Source organism: Bidens hawaiensis, unplaced genomic scaffold, assembly GCF_021521415.1.
Source record: "Bidens hawaiensis isolate Kalapana, Puna unplaced genomic scaffold, B.hawaiensis_p1.1 tig00063692_1, whole genome shotgun sequence".
Classification (NCBI taxonomy): Eukaryota; Viridiplantae; Streptophyta; class Magnoliopsida; order Asterales; family Asteraceae; genus Bidens; species Bidens hawaiensis.
The window spans coordinates 47,890-66,185 of NW_027501388.1; the positions used below are offsets into that span (position 1 = coordinate 47,890).

The window sequence follows — 18,296 nt, forward strand, 5'->3', positions numbered from 1 at the left end:
ATTCTTAAGGAATTTCCCATAAACAAAAAGGCAATCTACTTTGATTTAAAATATTTAAGAAAAATTTTCTTTGAAGGTTGAGGCATAGCCTCGGAGTTGTGTGTGCGTGCTTAACAATATAATAATAAACAATAACTATTTAAACAATTAAATAAGTACTTAATCTAGCAAGTAATTACTTAAGCTGTAACCAATCAAATAGAACACAACAGGTAAACAAATAAGCACGTATGGGGCTCCTAAGCATGTTACTAAAGCACCACTAACGACCTATCTTAAACCTTCGACTTTGATACCAATCTGTCACACCGCACCTACGGCCGAAATGCCGGGGCGTTAACTGATTGCTACAGCTCTCGAGGTACTATCGTGAAATATTATAAATTTCAATATCTATTTAATAAATTCAAATAAAACAAATATTCAATACAATAACTAAACGAAAACAAGTAGTACATTAAACAAACAAAAACCATAAACAATTGTCTCATTAAATTTCTCTAATATTATTCCTTAAGTGATCTTCCAACTTCAACTACTTCACATTACACGATGACCTGCATATGCGTTGAAAATAAAGTAGATTTGTCAACACAAGGTTGAGTGAGTATAACACCAGATTTAAGACACTATAATAATAATAAGTAAAAGTGCAAACTGTTCCTGTGAGATATACAGTTAAGCCATAGCACATAACAATCAAACAAACCATAAAGAAAGGGCTCAACCAATCCATATAAATGGACATTGGTTACCAAGCAAGGGCTAAACCGTGCCATAAAAATGGACATCGGTTGCCGAAGTAAGCAAATAGCGTTCAAATAAAGCAAGTAAGCAAATAGCAAGTTAGGCAGACTGATAAACACACAAGGATAAACAGTTGTGTTTGAATACTATATTATAGAAAATATCCACGAACGCATATGTCCCCAAAAAAGTTAAAAATAAGTAAAAGAAGGGAAATGAAATACTCACCTGATAAAGTAGATCAATTGATAGAAAACAAGTTAAATGAGACCGAGCTTTTCGGGATGCGCTGATAAGAGTTCCTAGTTATTAATGGTAATAAGATTAATTATAAAGGTATAACATGATTTAATAAATTAAGATTTCGATAGGGTTTGAGTTAGGTTTGTGATTAGAATTGTTATTGATTGAACGGTTGATCTCTACGGATTATTTGTTATTATGAAAACAATATTATTAGTCATCATTTAATTAAGAGAATCGTTTGTTTATCATATAGTCGAATTTATGAATTATTAGTTTAAATAAATAGGAATCGCGATATACTATAACAATAATAAACGTTTAATAATTAATTATAAATACATATTTTAAAATCTTTAATAAAACCCAATGGTAAAAATATAGTTAATACATTTATTATATTTTTGTTTAAAGAACAATACACATAATATATATATATATATATAATAAATATAAGTAATTTGTGAAAACATTCAACGACGAGAAACATTAATATTGGTGTCGGGTTTTAATAAAGTAATGATGATTTATTATTATTTAAAAATACTTATAATACATACATACGTTTATATATATTTATATATACATACACGTAAACGAAAGCTTTTAACGAGCTTTTGACAAAAGATGTAACCTAATGATGTTGGTTTAATAAAATAATGATTATCTTGTATTTATTATTAATTATAAATGTTTTATAACAATTAAAATAATTAGATCAACTTTTAAAAAAAAATAGCTGAAGACAACAACCCAAAGGGGTTCGAACCTGAACAGAGGCCGAAACCCGGATTAACAACACTCAGCCAAACCAACTGATCTATAGTGATCAATTGGTAAAAATTCTGAAACTAAAATACATATGCAGACAGAGAAAGAACCATATATCTTATGAACCCTAGAAATCCCAGTCGGCCAATACGTTAAATGTTTGGCCGATTGAGCATAGGGCTATTGATCCTAGTATGACGACGAGTTTAACTGAGTTACCTTAAAGAGAATCAGACGGTGGTTAATTTAGAACAAACATGGCCGGCGAAGGTAGGCGATGAACATGGTACTTTCAGTTTGATTCAATCAAATTAATCCTAGGGGTTGGATTGGCGCTGCAATGATGATCTCTAAAGGTATAAACCCAAAAACGACATAGACGGTTCATTTAAACTAGCAATACGTATCAAGATTGATCTTGTTTCTTAATTAACAACGTCGGTGAGTTCGTTATAACCATATATACGATTTACAACAATCAATTCCATGTTTAGGACGAGGATTAAGGTGTAAGAAAGTAAAGGGTATGGGTTTATCAACTGGATACGGGTCTAGTTCAGGGTAAACGGGTTTGGGTCTTGCAATAACTAAATTTTCCAGATTTTGCAAATCAGTCCTCCACGTTCAAGTGTGGATGCATTAACAGTTAAAACTTAAATTTAGTGTACAATATGTATATAAACCAAAGTTATATTTGAAATTAATTAAATATAATAATAATAAAATAATATTAACTCGATAGAGGCGATGTGTTATTGATTAAAAAAATTACCCGAAAATGAAAATAGGTCGGGTATTGGTATTTAATATGTAATGTGAAAACCCGAGTTGTTATAGTAGTTATAGCGGAAAGTCAACGCAAACTGGGTCGGTTTCAGTTACGTTCATTATTATACCAGAACTAAAAATATTAATAATAAATATCATTGGGCTTGCCAAAAGTTGATGCTGCCACATGGACCACTTATGGTCTTATGCATGACCTGGTTTCTCGCATGACTTGGTGTTTCGCCAAAAAAGGATCACACAGGTTGACCCCTTTTACATGACCAGGTTTTTCACAAAAGAGGGATCATGTGAGAAGGGGTTTCACACAATTTTCCTTTCTTGCGTGATCTAGATTTTTCAAAGGTTTCGGTTCACGCATAACCCGTTTTTGCGCATTTAGACCTTATGCGACTTCTAGTCTAATCATGGTATGGTCTAGCTTTCTTTGCGAGGTCAAACTCGGCCTAGGGTAGTTCAACTAGCTCTAAAACCCTATGAGAGTTCTAAACTAGCTATAAAGTCATAAATGCAATTTTTAACTAATACTTAAAAGCCACATTGTTTTGTTTTTAACTAAACTGTCTGCCCCTTCACATTTGACGGTTTCCATTTCAATGCCACGCCACAATTGACGATTTTCGGCAAGTGTAGATACCACTGACGGTTTCCCTCCAACAATCGCTTCGCTTCATCAACCAGAAGGCACCGATTGATTCGATATATATATATATATATATATATATATATATATATATATATATATATATTATATATATATATGTATATGTACACATGGCAAAACCACAACCACATACTTGAGTTTCCAGGGTTTTCACTACTGGAGAAGGTTTCCTTCTTATACTTTCCTTCTATATATATATATAATTAGGATCATGAGAGAACTTTTTTGAAATTGAGAACTATGAGAACCATTTTGGACCACAAAAACCCAAAAATAATAAAAATCATAAAATAAAAAAAACACAAAAATCAAAAAAGTAAAAAAACCAAAATTCTTATTTTATCATCTCGGTTTCATAAAAAAAACTTGGTTTAGCTAAATTATATACACATATGTATAATATATACATATATGTACATTTACATGTTTTTTATACACATGTGTATAATTTAAGATAAATGATACTGTACATATGTGTATATTACGTAACTAAAGATTATATAAAATTATCTATATGTGTATAATACATTTTTTTTATTTTTTTAAATTTTTTTTAATTTTTCAAATTTTTTTTAATGAAACCGGAATGAAATATATATATATATATATATATATATATATATATATATATAGGGTAAGTATCCTAAGAGAACACTTTGCAAATTGAGAACTTTGAGAACCATTTTGTACCACTAAAAACACCTTTAAAAAAATATTTAAAAAAAATCATAAAACAAAAAATAATAAAAATTTTAAAAAAGTAAAAAAACCAAAATTCTTATATTTCATTCCGGTTTCATTAAAAAAATTAAAGAAAATAAAAAAAAATAAAAATAGCGTCGTATTATACACATATGTATAATTTTATATAATCTTTAGTTACGTAATATACACATATGTATAGTATCATTTATCTTAAATTATACACATGTGTACAAAAAACATGTAAATGTACATATATGTATATATTATACATATGTGTATATAATTTAGCTAAACCGAGTTTTTTTATGAAACCGAGATGATAAAATAAGAAATTTGGTTTTTTATTTTTTTTTTGATTTTTTTGGTTTTTTTATTTTATGAATTTTTTTTATTTTTGGGTTTTTTGTGATCCAAAATGGTTATCATAGTTTTCAATTTCAAAAAAGTTCTTTCATGATCCTGATCATATATATATATATATATATATATATATATATATATAGAAGGAAAGTATAAGAAGAAAACCTCCTCCAGTAGTGAAAACCCTGGAAACTCAAGTATGTGGTTGTGGTTTTGCCATGTGTTCAATTTATATATTTAATACTTGTCTAATTAGAAGGGTAGTTTAGTCTTTTTAGCTTCTTTAATCCTTTTCCCGGCTATTCTTATTATATCATGTCAAATCATCACTTTATTGTTCAAATGTTCTGATCTTCTCTCTTTATCTTCATATTTTCATTTTCTCTTCCCAGTTTTACAATTATTCAATCATGTCTTCCAAAGCTAAGCGAGTGTTAGATTTTTTAGGGTTTTCTCCGTCAAAGAAACAACATCAAGTAACACCATACGTTTCTTCTGATATTCAATCTTCAAGCGTTGATCTTTCTGTGTCTGCTGATGTTGTTCCAGTTGTTGAACATGTTAATCCAAGACTTGACTTTTCTGTGTCTGTTGATGTTGTTCCAGTTGTTCAACATGTTAATCATACATCTGAGTCGTTCCCCTATCCGGATGCTTCTCATGTTTCTCATCAATTTACATCTGAGGTTAAAACTATTTCTCCTTCGGCCACTAAAGACTTAACAATAGCAAATGAGATTCCTCCTGTTGGTAAATATTTTGGTTTTTGCGTTTTTTGTGATGGTGACCACCCATATCCAAGTTTGGTGGGTGAGGAATGCTTGTTGTGGCAGTGGGCTCGACTAAGTCCAGTTCGTTATAACCAATAGGGTGATTACATTCCTGATGTATCACCCTAATTTTTTTAGTTTGTTATGTTTTTTCTTTTACTTTAATTTTAATTTTGTATTTGTAGTTGTAATGTTGAACTCTTTTTTTATTTATGTAATCTAGATCTTTTTTTGTTTTTATTTTTATTTTTAATTTACTATATTTCCCTTTATGTTGTCATATTTTTATGGTTTGCTCCTCATTTGTTGTAAAATGTTAACCTATGTATGTTGTTGGGGAATTTAACATATGTCCTTTTTATGATAAGATATGTTCATTATATGTTAACATATGTTATAGTAGTATGCTCTTAACAAATGTCATTATCAATTTTTTTTGTTAGTTTGTTTTTTTTAATTATTTGTTCGCCATGCTTTATGAAGTTGAAACTTGGGCTGAGACTAATGTTATCAGCTTATGAGCAAAACCCATAGTACTGTGTATTTGTTTGTTATTATTAGTTGTTTTTTAGGTTTATTTTTTTTCTATTTTTTATAATATCAGTTGTATGTTAGTTGTCTTTTTATAAAATTCCTTCTCATCCACTAGTTTAACTAATAGTATGATGGATAACCTTTTGAACCCCAGCCCCAGGCCATAGTCCTAAATAGTTGATTTTTTAAGGTAGGTGGTATAGGTGACTCATTAACTAGTGTTAATTTATTTTTTTGGTTGAACCTCTTGAAACTAAACCATGAGACTCATCTAACTACTTAGTTTCTTTTAACTAGGTGTGCTATTGGTTGTACTAGTTTCTCACTTGTTCCCTATGTCGTGAACCCCATATATTTTAAATTATTTTATTGATTTTGAAAGATCTTTTTTTGTATTTGTCTTTTCATATGTCATAGAATGTCTTGTCATACTTCCCTCCTATATTTGTTTTACTCCTTATTTTATAAACACAATTTAACTCAACACTCATCATTAACTCTTATCTACCCTCCTTCACCCACCTTACGTTTATGATGAATGAATTTTCATCCTGCTATAGTAATTCTCGTGATGATATCACATTAATTACTCCTACTAGACAAGTTTAAAACATCCCTTTTGATGAGTCTACTTCAAATACTTTTCTGAACAACTTATTACTTCCACCAGACAAGGTAGTATTCATTAACTCATATCCATGTTATGTCCGGTTTTTATTATTTATAAATACTCCATTTGTTTATATATGGTTTTGTTTTAATGCTTTAACAAGTTAAAGTCCTTTTTTTTAATGTATTTCCTCACGCTACTTTTAAATTATATTTGTCTACTGTATTTAAATGGTTTTTTTACTTTATCTAGAGAATGTCTTTACCAACGAAACATCCTTAGGCCAACCAGATGTTGTATTACCTATTTCCATAGAACCAACAATTATTCAAGAGGAGGATGCGTATTATGTTTATTATTAGTATTATGTTTATTATTCTCCTAATGGTACGAATTTTTGGCATCCAAAGATTAATATTAATTTAAAACATATAGTAGGCACTGTTTTTAATTCCTTGGAAGATGTTGTTACCATGTATTATAAATATGCCGAAGAATCTGGTTTTTCAATCCGCCAAGGTCAAAATAAGAAATGGAAAGGTGTCGTTACACACAAGTATTTGAGGTGTAACAAGTGAGGTACCCCCCAAAGTAAACATTCATTTGATTCCATGTCTGAACCCTCAATGTATGTTAGGCAAAAGACATTCACCATAACTGATTGCAAGGCTCACCTAGGTGTTTCATTTTGTCGTGACACATCTAAGTTTATTGTCTTAAAGTTTGTAGAAGACTACAATCATTCTCTGGTTGACACTTTTAACCGTGACTTGACTAAGATATCTAGAAAGCTTTCATTTTCAACCAAAAAATTTATCCACCAAATGAGTTTAAATAGAATTGGTCCTACTGTTGCTCATCGTTTACTTGTCTCAATAAAGGGCGGTCATCATAACGTTAAAGGTACTCCTATTGATTTCAAGAACTTTTACAATGGAAGGAGGATTTTCATAGGTGATAGAGATTCCCAGTTAGTTATTGACCGGTTGAAAGATCGTTATGAGGGTTGTCCCGAATTCTTTTTTGATTTTATAGTTGAAAATGGCAAGTTAAGGTCTATCTTTTGGGCCGATGAGATATCCAAGTAAAATTACAAAGCTTTTGGTCATGTTTTGGCTTTTGATGCCACATATAAGACTAATAGGTCAGTTGTTTGATTCCACGTTACGTTTTTTATTTATCCCCATGTATACTATACCCTAGTTATATTATAACATATTTTTATAATGTTCATTTTAATATTTTACTTTTCCAAGTACAAAATGATATTTGTTCCTTTTACTGATGTAGATCATCACAAAAAATGTGTTACTTGTGGAGCTGCCTTGATTGGTAGTGAGACCATCGACTCTTACAAATGGTTGCTTCAATCCTTCCTTAATTGTCATGGTGAGCAACCCAAGTTAGTTTTAGGTGACCAGGATCCTTCTATGCGGCAACAATAGTTCAAGTATTTTCTGAGTCGCGTCATAGGCTTTGTATGTGGCACATAATGAAGAAGTTGCCGACCAAGGTTATGATCTTAGGTTTTATTATTTTTTTTATATCTGTGTTATGTTTTTAGATAATTTTTTTTATCTTTTAAATTAGGTATCTGGTGATGTTACTGAAAATACTAACATTCATTCGAGGATTCATTGTTTGGTTTGGAATTTGTTTATCACCCCTGATACATTTGAGTCCAGATGGCATTATCTTATTGAGAAGTTCGGTTTACAAGACAACGAGTGGTAGAATGATATGTTTGATATCTGAGATCGTTGGGTTCCTGCTTATTTTCGTGATATCCCGTTTTGTTGTTTAATGAAGACTACATCTCGTTGTGAAAGCTCTAAAGCAACATTTAAAGTCAACTCAACTAGCGCTAATACGCTTGTGCAATTCATGTTGTGTATGGAGTCTAGACTTGACAGTCAACGTTATTCTCAAAGCTGTTTTGAGTACAATACTTCATCTACTTCATTTAAAAGTTCTACTGGTGAAGAAATAGAAAAACATGCATTTGAGTTGTACGCTCAAACTGTTTTTAATAAAGTTAGAAAGGAGATAATGAAAGGAAAGTATTGTTGTTACGTCACAAATACTGAATCCGTTGATGCTTATGTTTTATATTCTGTGACACACTTGGACAAAAGGAAGGATATTACCAACGTTTTTATGGTATGTTAACATGTGTTAACACATTAACATATGTTATATTGTTAACGTATGTTACTAGTTAACACAAAACATATGTTATCAGTTAAATTCATGTTAACATATGATATAATCATACATTCTGTTTTTAACCTACAGGTTAAGTTTGATCCTGCTGACAACTCTGCGTCTTGTTCTTGCATGGGATTCACTCGTATTGGGTTTTTATGCCGCCATGTTTTTTGTGTTTATAGAATTAAAAAATTTGACAAGATCCCTTTGAAGTACGTAAGTCATAGGTGGAAATGGGATGTTCTACCTAAAAGTGTTTTCTCACTTTCAACTCGTTATAGTGTGGATTCAAACCCTCAAAGTATTTTAAGTTTTGAGATTTTGGAAATGGTTAGTCAATGTGTTGACATGTTGAGGGTTGATTCTGAAGGTATTAACTCTTTTGCTATGAAGATTAAAGAATTAAAATATGTGTTCAGCGAAAAAAGTTTTAAAAATGTGGATGCTGTAGATGACAATGAAACTGTGTTTGAAGAAATTATTGGCAATGTGAATGAAGGTAATGATTTTATTGAGAATCCAGCTGCTGTTCGGACTAAAGGATGTGGCAAGGTTCGTCGAGTGGTGGGTGAGACGAAGAAAAATGTCGAGAAGGCAAGTAAAGTCGCTTGGTTATGTCATACTTGCGGTGAATATGTTTATCATGATTCTCGTAATTACCCTTTAAATCCCAAGAAGAAGAAGAAAAATTCTTTGGCCGACCCTGAAACAAGTGATGATGTGATAGTTTCTTGAAGCCAGTTGGGATGCAACAAGAATTGTGGACTGAATAAATAAATTTCATAGGAAGGCATGTTAGTTTTCTGATTCGTATTTTTGTTGTTATTTTTCCAGCATGCTCTTTTTTAATTCCCTATGATCATGTATGACATTACAAGTCATCTAATGTTACTATTATTTTGTGTTCAGTATTTGCTTCAACTTACTTTTTTGTTACATTTTTTTGTTAATAAAATCAGTGTATTATCCCAATGGACTTAACAACTATTTGACCATTGGACTTAACAACCATATTTATAGCACATAACATCTTCATCTAACCTCCTTTATTTTTTCATTATATAAAGGTAACACTTAAACCCTTATTTTCTACAGATTCGTTTTTTTCAATTTTATCATGTCTATACCTCGTCGTAAATTAGTTCCTCTTTCTAAGATTAAAATTGAGTTGTCTTCTAAAATGTTCTTTAAACCTGTGGTCAAAAGAGAGAACCTACCTTCTTTCAGAACTTACCCAAACTTGAGCCCAAAGTTGAAGATTTTAAATCCAAAACCCCGAAGGTTGAGAAGCCCAAAGTTGAGCAAAGTTGCAAAAAATTTCAAGTCGTTGCGAACAACATCAAGATGATGACTGGATGTTGTATTATGATTTTGATAATCCCCTTCCTAACATCACCACTCTCTATCCATACCCCACCCCCTCCCTTGATTTTTGTTACTGTTGCAAATGTTTCTACTTTGTTCGTTAGGTTGTGTTGCAAACATTTGTTGGCAACTATGTTTTAAATGTATTATTTTGTTTCTTTAATGTTTTCTAATGTATTTGTACTATCTTAGTGACTATCTTCAGAAGATATTGTTTTGTTATTGTACTTGTGCACTGGAACTTTGTTTGTTTACTTATCTATTTGTTTACTATATTGGGAAACGTGTCAATGGCCCCTCGTGTCAATAAATTAAGTTACCTATTTACTTTACCTCTTACCATTTGTACTTAAATTTATTTTCTTTTATTAATTTAATATTTTTTCCTCCACCTCCTCACTCTTGTTAAATACCAATCAAAAACTCAAAAGCTCAATCTACCATACACACACCCGTCATGTATGTTTGCTACTACCATAAGGTTGCCACCCTACGTACATCCTGGACAGATTTGAATCATGGTTGACGTTTTTACTCATGTTCTCATTTGGTATATTATGTCCTTGTCTGCATAATTTAATTTTCAATTTCAGTTTATATTCTCATCTTTTTAGTTTAATGACTATAATCTGTTCCTTTGTTTTGTTTTATGTTGATTATCTTTACTTGTATAATCTGTTCCTTTGTTTCTCATTTGGTTTTTAGTTTAATGACTTTAAAGTTGCATAGTTGCGCCTGGGTAAATGTTGATGTGTGAAAATGTATAATATAAATAAAGAATGAATCACAATTAAGCTTTAAATTTATAAAAACGAAAATCCTATAGAAACCACACAAAACCGGCAAGTGTACCGATCATAAATAGTATAGCATCAAGGAAGACGGATGTCGAACTCAAAGACACGTGAAAATGTTTAAGATTAAGAAAACTCTAACCAAGACTTACCAAAATAATATTTATTTAATTTCTATGATTTTATTTAACTACTTAACTTAATTAAGAGAAAACTATTAACAAAACTCTTTAAGAAAACTTTGATTTAAATTCAATGAATAAAAACGTCTACCTAGGAATGAATCATGTTGACAGAAATAACAAGACAATGGATTGAAAATATTCAAGACACCGGTTATAAAAGATAACACAACCAAAACTCATTTAAGAAAGTTAAATTACCTCTCAGTCTCTCTAACAATCTCTAACTTATTTTAATTGATTTTAAAGAACAAACCGGACAAACAATTATTAACGTGTTCAAATGACGACTCTCCTCTCGGTCTCCTCGACACACTATCCTAATGGAGACGAATACTACGCAACCAAGAATAGAGGAACAATTTAACACAACCCAAATTAAACCAACTAATTGCACGTAAACACTCAAACTTGACAAGACAAAACCCGCTCTCGCGCGGTCTTAATTCTAACAAGTAAAAGCAACGAGACAATGTTACTTCTATCACCTCTCGGTCTCAAAGAAGGTGTATTTAAATTGATTTTAGATGATATATTACCCACTTATCCCTACGGTTGCGCATCCCGCAAATAAACCCAAAACACCAAGTAAAGAGCTTAACAAGCAATCAATTAATCAAAACCGATTCAATTAACTAATGCAAGAGGATTATAAGCAATAACAAATAAAACACAGCCATCACACACAATCTAATTCATGGTTTAGTTAAACTTTACATCAATAATTTAAGTCTTGAACATTAACAATCCATTAAACAAGTCAAAACTACTCAACAATCATCTATCCTAGGTAGAACACACAAGTTTAGCCACTCATCACTTTTGGACAGCCACAAACAATCAAAGTAAACATCATAAACATCAATATAAACATGATAAAACTCATTCAAGATCCAAACTCAATCAATAACAAGTCAATCTATCAATCAATTGCAAAACAATGTAAATCAAAAGACCAAATCAATCAAAGTTAGGGTTCTTGAAAGACAAATAAAGTTTAAGGATGTATACTAAGCAATATGGCTGAGATTTGTGAGTGTTTTGAAGGCCCTAGCCGCTGCCCAAGGGTTCCTCTTTGATTTCCAGCCGCCAACAGCCCCTATAGCTGCCTCTTTTTCTCTTTTTTTCTTCTTTTTCTTGCTGGCGGCAGCCTGTCCGATCGGACTGTTGGTATATGGGGTTAGGGTTTAGTGATTTCGGGTATTGGCTGAATGAATGGCTGAATCCAAGTGTTATTTTCATAATATAATATAATATAAGGCTTTTAAGATGTGGGCTTGGACCGGGCCTTGATTAAACTTTGAAACTTTGACAATTAAACCCTCCAAGTTCTCTTTTTCTTTCCTTTTTTCCACATCTTTCCATAACCTACACAAAACATTTCAAGTTTGTAAAATTTGCACTTAACCCCCTAAACTTACATAAATTTGATATTAAATCATTAAAACATCATAAAATTGTAAGGAAATATAAGTGTGTTATTCAACACATCAAACATCCCCACACTTAAGACTTTTTCGACCCTGAAAAAGATTTTACTGCAGTTGGATCAGAATCGGAAAATCAAAGTCAAATCAAACATATAGGTTATATTTTAAAGCTCAGAAAAACGCAAAAACCGCGATCATCGATATTGTTGTCCACCTAAACCTATGCCTTAATCTTTACCGGGACAAATAAGATCCGACAATACTATTACTTAGTGGTTTACACAATTAAGACCCGCTTATTTTCTACTTTTACCGGACCAGACCACCCCAACTTGACTTAAACCTCAAAATTAGCAGAATTAAAACTTTATTGCTCCATATTTATGAAGAGTTAAGACGATCAAGGGTATTGTTTATCCACCTAAGCTTAAGCATCAAAGTCTACCAAGCAGCCATTAGATATGATTAAGGTTCAATTATTTATAGCCAGTGCTCCCCACAACATGACATACCCCCGTTATCAAGCAATACCCCAAATCCATAACCATAGGTGAGTATGCAAAATTTTATCTGTAGGGCTTACATGTAGCGTGTCCCTTGTGGTTCGTTTCTTAATGGTAATGAGACGCGAGCAAGGGGACCCCATATGACTAATAGCGTGGATGATCAAGTCTGTAGTGTATTTGTACTTTCGTACTGTTATGATCATGTTTATAGACTTAAAAGGGTTTGCTCTTTGGCTTTATTTTAAATATTCACAACCCCACTTAGGAATTGTGAATACCCAGCTAAATAGATTGCATACAGACCCATGGTCTCCGGACCCGAAGCATCCCATCAATACAGGATTTAAGGTTATAAAACCATACGCCGATGAGGTGTAAAACACTAAACTATCATTTTAAGATTTATATCACAGGCTACACGGCATACTCTAACGTTAAACCTACCCAAGCATCATATGATAACGTATTCAAATTTTTTAAAACTCATGATGTTTCCAATTTTTCATACCAAAATTTGAGGCTTGAGTATGGCCCGACCTTTCATTGCTTATTTTCCACGGACAAAACGCTTTACCCACAAAAGATTTCCGTTTAACCGTTTTATCAAATTTGCCCTTTCATTTTCAAGGCTGAGCCTACCGACACATCCCAAGTTAAGTGCGTTTTCTTTTATTTATCTCATATTATTAGTAGTTTGAAAAACCGATTTCCGAATAAAATCATCATCTCCGACTTTAACGCAAAAGAAACAAAAAACAAGGGACATTTATTCTTTTTTTTTTAATTTTTTTTTCTACAACTAAGTAAAATAAATTCCCATCCCCACACTTAGAACGAAATCGTCCTCGATGAGAACAAGGAAAAGAAATAAAATAAAAATAAAACATAAAGCATAAAATTAAAACTTGAAAGAACAGAATTTAAAATAGAGAACGGGTTACTCCCCTGGTTTAGATGCAAATTTTTCATCAGCTGTGTATGCCTTAAACGAACGACCGTATAGCATTTCATTCGCGGCCGCAACCTCGGGTGAACCAGTTCCAAAACGCCATCAGAGCTACCATGCGCATAATAATACCTGTAACAACTCAAACTCGCTCGCATGTAGCGGCGTACAAAACCTAAAACAAAAACATAAGAAATAAACATATTTTTTGTGTTTTTCGAATTTTTTAATTTTTTTGATTTTTTGAAATATTTATTTTTTTTTGTATTTTTATTTTTATAAATAGAAATAAAACAAATAAAAACAGAAAGTAAAGGGAATCATAATACAAACTCTACAACTCGGGCTGTCTCCCGAGTGATGCATCCATCACGACTAATCCTCGGTGAATGAGTCAAGGTAGAACACCTCGACTGTCTGATCAGTTATCGGCTCTCCAATGTAGTGTTTCAGTCTATGGCCGTTCACCTTAAACTTCCCGCTTCGATCTTGTATCTCAATCGTGCCATACGGTATAACCTCAGTGACCGTGAACGGTCCCGACCATCGGGATTTCAACTTTCCCGGGAATAACCTCAACCGGGAGTTATACAATAAAACCTTATCCCCACACTTGAACTGCTTATTACCCTTCAGCTTTCTATCATGCAGTTCCTTCGTCCGCTCCTTATACCGAAATGATTGTGCATATGCGTGATCCCGGAGCTCCTCCAACTCGTGCAACTGATGGAAACGTGTACTCTCAGCTACGGATAAATCAAGATTAACCCTCTGAAGGGCCCATGAAGTGCGGTGTTCCAATTCAACAGGAATATGACATGCCTTCCCATAAATCATCCGAAATGGTATGGAACCAGTCGGAGTCTTGTAGGCTGTACGGAAAGCCCACAAAGCGTCATCCAATTTGTCGGACCAATCCCGACGATTTGAAACAACCGTTTTCTCGAGAATACGTTTGATTCCCCGATTACTCACTTCTACTTGCCCACTGGTCTGTGGGTGGTAGGCGGTCGCAAGCAGGTGGGTGACCCCATAGCGCTGCAACGCTTTCTCCATCTGCGCATTGTAGAAGTGAGTACCTCGATCACTGATCAAGGCCTTCGGGACTCCAAAACGGGAAAACAAACCTTTTAAAAATCTCACTACAACTCGGGCGTCGTTAGTGGGCAATGCTTTGGCCTTGACCCACTTGGAAAAGTAATCAATAGCCACAAGAATGTACTTGTTCCCTCTAGACGACGGGAACGGGCCCATAAAATCGATACCCCAAATGTCAAAAACCTCGCATACCTGAATTGCATTTTGGGGCATCTCATTCCGGGATGAGATATTACCAACACGTTGACATCGGTCACAATTTTTAACAAACTCATGTGCGTATTTGAAAATAGAAGGCCAATAGAATCCAGAATCAAATACCTTCTTCGCTGTCGAACTCGCACCGTGGTGACCTCCTGTCGGTCCCACATGACAATGGCTCAAAATCTGCCATCCCTCCTTTGCATCTACACATCTCCTAATTAACTGGTCAACACCAACACGGAAAAGATACGGGTCGTCCCATAGGTAGAACTTAACATCAGCAAATAATTTCTTCTTTTGCTGGTAAGACATCTTCGGGAGGTATCCATCAGCAAGATAGTTTGCGAAGTCAGCGAACCATGGAAAACCCTCCTCCTGTGCCTTAACGAACATGAGACTTTCCGTCGGAAAACGGTCGTTGATCCTGCCCCCCGAATCTCCTAACTCAGCACCTTCTAGACGTGAAAGATGATCGACCCGCAACATTCTCGGCCCCCTTTTTATCACGGATCTCAATATCAAACTCTTGAAGCAACAAGATCCAACGGATAAGACGAGGTTTGACATCCTGCTTGCTGAAGAGATAACGAATAGCAGCATGATCCGTATAAACAATCGTTTTGGACAAAACCAGATAGGACCTAAATTTGTCGAAAGCGAACACCACAGCTAAAAGCTCCTTTTCGGTGGTGGTATAGCTTTCATGTGCGCCGTTTAAGGTCCGGCTCGCATAATATATCGGATGGAAATGTTTATCCTTCCGTTGTCCAAGAACCGCTCCGACTGCGAAGTCGCTCGCGTCACACATCAACTCGAATGGTGACGACCAGTCGGGAGCAACCATGATCGGGGCGTTAACTAGTTTGTCTTTTAGAAGATCAAACGCCTCGATACACTGTTCGGCAAAAAACAAATGGAGCATCCTTCTCCAAAAGTTTGGTCATGGGTCTCGCGATTTTAGAGAAATCTTTAATGAACCGGCGGTAGAACCCGGCATGACCTAGAAAGCTACTAATCGATCTCACAGAAGTAGGCGGGGAAGATTAGAAATGGTCTCGACCTTCACTTTGTCAACCTCTATCCCCCGCACTCGAGATCCGATGTCCCAGAACAATGCCCTCACGAACCATAAAATGACACTTCTCCCAGTTGAGGACTAGGTTGGTGTCAACGCAGCGGGACATCATCCTCTCAAGATTTGATAAACATTGATCGAAGAAACTCCCAAATACGGAAAAATCGTCCATGAACACCTCCATGGAGTCCTCGATCATATCATGGAAAATGGCCACCATACACCTCTGGAATGTGGCTGGAGCGTTACACAGTCCGAACGGCATACGTTTGTAGGCAAACGTACCTTAAAGACAGGTGAAAGTGGTTTTCTCCTGGTCATCGGGAGCTATGGGAATCTGGAAATACCCGGAGAAACCATCCAAGAAGCAGTAGTACTGCTGACCCGCTAAACGCTCCAACATTTGATCAATGAATGGGAGAGGAAAGTGGTCTTTCCTGGTGGTATCATTCAGTCGGCGATAGTCGATGCAGACTCGCCATCCCGTCACAGTCCTCGTGGGGGATAAGCTCGTTCCTCTCGTTGGTGACGACAGTCATGCCACCCTTTTTTGGAACCACTTGGACTGGACTCACCCAAGCACTATCAGAAATGGGGAAAATAATCCCCGCATCAAGGAGTTTAATGATCTCCTTCTTTACGACCTCTTGCATTTTCGGATTGAGCCGCCGTTGTGGCTGGACGACAGTTGTGAAATTTTCCTCCATGAGGATTTTATGAGTGCAAAATGAAGGGTTGATACCCTTGATGTCGATAATCTTCCAAGCAATAGCCTCCTTGTGCTCTCGTAGCACCCTCAGCAACTTCTCCTTCTCGACCTCCGTCAAAGCAGATGCAATGATAACTGGAAGCTTCCTCTCTTCGTCTAAAAATGCGTACTCAAGGTGGGCAGGCAGATCCCTAAGCTCTAAGGAAGAAGGAGGACTCTCGACCGAAGGTCGGTCCCATCGGATCGTCTCGTACGATCTCGGCAGACACGCCATATTCAGGAGTATGCGACTCGGTGTCGTCATCTAAGGACTGATTGGTCATGGCAACCATCTCAATCTCAGGAATCTCCCTATCGAGAATCTGGGTGTCGGAGGCAAATCCTCCACATATTTCGCTGAAAAACTCTCCAACATGTGCCATGATGGTATCGATGAAGTACAAGGAGTCATCAGTAGACTTGGGGTGTTTCAGTGACTGTCGAACGTCAAAGGTGACGTTCTCATCCCCAACTCTCAAAATAAACTTACCCTCGCAGACGTCGATCAACGCCTGTGCAGTGGCAAGGAATGGTCGGCCTAAGATAAGTGGGACACTATCATCATCGTTCATGTCCAGGATGACAAAGTCCACCGGGAAGATGAACTTGTCGACACGAACTAGCATGTTCTCGACCACCCCTCGGGGGTATTTCACAGAACGATCAGCAAGCTGGATACTCATAACGGGTAGGCCTCGGTTCGCCTAGACCCAACTTGCGATACACGGAATACGGCATGAGATTAATACCCGGCACCAAGATCTGCCAGCGCATGGACGACCGTATTATCACTCAAGATGCAGGGAATTGTGAAACTCCCAGGATCGGACATCTTTTCAGGTAACTTTCTCTGCAAAACTGCAGAGCAACCAGCACTCAGCGGGATGGAAGAGACCTCAGCTAACTTCTCCTTATTAGAAAGAATATCCTTAAGGAACTTTGCGTATTTCGGCATTTGAGTTAGTGCCTCAAGGAATGGAATGTTAAGGTGAAGTTGTTTCAGGAGATCAAGAAATTTAGTGTTCTGCTCCTCGTCTCTATCCCTGCGGACTCTCCCGGGAAATGGGAGTCTAGGTTTGTAGACTCTCGGTGGTGTGCTGGGTAATGGTTGGTCCTCGGCCTGTGCTGTACTTCCTGGGCTTCGCCTCTGATGCACCCTGGCCGTTGGAGACTCCATCTGAATCTCCTCGTCTACCTGCTCCTCTACATCTACCTTAGGTCCTGATTCACTGGCTCACTACGTGCTCCTAGCACCGCTCCTCGTCGTTACCACCTTCGCGAAGGCCTTCGGACTCTGCTAAGTGTTACTCGGAAGTGTACCTGGCGGCCTCTCATTCAGACGATTCACTATCTCTCCCATCTGCCTCTCAAGATTTTGAATTAACGCCCCCTGATTTCTCATGAATGACTCGTGTTCCCGAAATTTCTCTTGAGTCTCTTTGTGACGGGAATCCTCTCGAGTCATAAGCTGCGACAGCATCTGAGCTTGCTGTGCCATCATCTCCTCCAGCGTGGGCTTCTTCACCCCACCACTCGCTCCTTCACCGGAA

The 18,296-nt window shown here is 35.6% G+C and overlaps 1 pseudogene; it reads left to right on the forward strand.

Annotated features, from left to right (window-relative positions):
• The first annotated feature begins 4,686 nt into the window (after nt 1-4,686).
• On the forward strand, nt 4,687-9,133 carry LOC143604014 (protein FAR1-RELATED SEQUENCE 5-like; annotated as a pseudogene).
• Nucleotides 9,134-18,296: the final 9,163 nt, after the last annotated feature.